Below are 2,662 nucleotides of genomic sequence, written 5' to 3' on the forward strand. Positions count from 1 at the left end.
CGAGTTGGTATAAATCAGTAACCACTGACACTTAGAATATTTTCGGGTTGGTATAAATCAGTAACCACCGACACTTAGAATATTTTCGAGTTGGTATAAATCAGTAACCACTGACACTTAGAATTTTTTCGAGTTGGTATAAATCAGTAACCACTGACACTTAGAATATTTTCGACTTGGTATAAATCAGTAACCACTGACACTTAGAATATTTTCGGGTAGGTATAAATCAGTAACCACCGACACTTAGAATATTTTCGAGTTGGTATAAATCAGTAACCACCGACACTTAGAATTTTTTCGAGTTGGTATAAATCAGTAACCACTGACACTTAGAATTTTTTCGGGTTGGTATAAATCAGTAACCACCGACACTTAGAATATTTTCGAGTTGGTATAAATCAGTAACCACTGACACTTAGAATTTTTTCGGGTCGGTATAAATCAGTAACCACTGACACTTAGAATTTTTTCGAGTTGGTATAAATCAGTAACCACTGACACTTAGAATATTTTCGGGTTGGTATAAATCAGTAACCACTGACACTTAGAATTTTTTCGACTTGGTATAAATCAGTAACCACTGACACTTAGAATTTTTTCGGGTTGGTATAAATCAGTAACCACTGACACTTAGAATATTTTCGGGTTGGTATAAATCAGTAACCACTGACACTTAGAATTTTTTCGGGTTGGTATAAATCAGTAACCACCGACACTTAGAATTTTTTCGGCTCAGTAGAAATCAGTAACCAAGCGCATTTTTGAATTGGTTACTGATTTCTCCGTTCGAGTTGCGGCTGCGGTTGGCTTCAAATAGTGGTGGGGGCTTAATTATCGCCGAGGGGAGCATGTCCCGGTGGTGTGGCCGAGGATGGAGTGCCTTTTGAAGGGGGTGTTTCTGAATTTGGACCCTTTTTGAGTTGCATGGCCGGATGGGTGTGGTTTTGAAGGGTGTGTCTGTCTGGAGTGGCACCGGCGTTGGTGTGAGGCTGAGGGTGGGCGTTCGGTTCCTGGTTAGGGATAGGGAAAGGGTGAGACTTAGCTTTAGTGCTCGTGCCCCCGATTTTGGTAATGTTTGACGTCAATTTTCCAAGGAGGCGAATGCAAGGCTTCAGAGGGACTTTGAGTGTTCGGGGGCGGGGTAGCTCAGCCGGATTTGCCCCGGCGGTTCTGCGGACGGTGTTGACTTCGAGGGCGGACCGGCCCCCGTGTTCAGTCCGAATATCGTGCATTGTTAACGGCGGGAAGTGTTCCAAAAGGGAATGGGATTGAATGTGACTGCTGAAGCCGACTTTGAGACCTGTAACGCGGGTAGCTCAGCCGGATTTGACCCGGCGGTTCTGGCGACGGTCTCGCCTTCGAGGGGGGAGCGCCCCGCGTGTTCAGGCCGAATTTTGTGCATTTCCATCGGCGGGAAGAGGTCCAAACGGGAATGGGATTGAATGTGACTGCTGAAGCCGACATTGAGACCTCTAACGCGGGTAGCTCGGCAGGATTTGACCCGGCGGTTCTGCCGAAGGTCTCACCTTCGAGGGGGGAGCGTCCCGCGTGTTCAGGCCGAATATCGTGCATTGTTAACGGCGGGAAGTGTTCCAAACGTGAATGGGATTGAATGTGACTGCTGAAGCCGACATTGAGACCTCTAACGCGGGTAGCTCGGCCGGATTTGACCCGGCGGTTCTGGCGACGGTCTCGCCTTCGAGGGGGGAGCGTCCCGCGTGTTCAGGCCGAATTTTGTGCATTTCCATCGGCGGGAAGAGGTCCAAACGGGAATGGGATTGAATGTGACTGCTGAAGCCGACATTGAGACCTCTAACGCGGGTAGCTCGGCAGGATTTGACCCGGCGGTTCTGCCGAAGGTCTCACCTTCGAGGGGGGAGCGTCCCGCGTGTTCAGGCCGAATATCGTGCATTGTTAACGGCGGGAAGTGTTCCAAAAGGGAATGGGATTGAATGTGACTGCTGAAGCCGACATTGAGACCTCTAACGCGGGTAGCTCGGCCGGATTTGACCCGGCGGTTCTGGCGACGGTCTCGCCTTCGAGGGGGGAGCGTCCCGCGTGTTCAGGCCGAATTTTGTGCATTTCCATCGGCGGGAAGAGGTCCAAACGGGAATGGGATTGAATGTGACTGCTGAAGCCGACATTGAGACCTCTAACGCGGGTAGCTCGGCCGGATTTGACCCGGCGGTTCTGCCGAAGGTCTCACCTTCGAGGGGGGAGCGTCCCGCGTGTTCAGGCCGAGTTTTGTGCATTTCCATCGGCGGGAAGAGGTCCAAACGGGAATGGGATTGAATGTGACTGCTGAAGCCGACATTGAGACCTCTAACGCGGGTAGCTCGGCCGGATTTGACCGCGCGGTTCTGCCGAAGGTCTCAGCTTCGAGGGGGGAGCGCCCACCGTGTACAGGCCGATTTTCATGCATTTCCAACCGTGGGAAGGGGTCCGAAAGGGGATGGGGGTGAACGTGACTGCTCAACCCGACTTTGAGACCTCTAACGCGGGTAGCTCAGCCGGATTTGACCCGGCGGTTCTGGCGACGGTCTCGCCTTCGAGGGGGGAGCGTCCCGCGTGTTCAGGCCGAATTTTGTGCATTTCCATCGGCGGGAAGAGGTCCAAACGGGAATGGGATTGAATGTGACTGCTGAAGCCGACATTGAGA

The sequence above is a fragment of the Chiloscyllium punctatum genome, unplaced genomic scaffold (assembly GCF_047496795.1).
Source record: "Chiloscyllium punctatum isolate Juve2018m unplaced genomic scaffold, sChiPun1.3 scaffold_1498, whole genome shotgun sequence".
Lineage (NCBI taxonomy): Eukaryota > Metazoa > Chordata > Chondrichthyes > Orectolobiformes > Hemiscylliidae > Chiloscyllium > Chiloscyllium punctatum.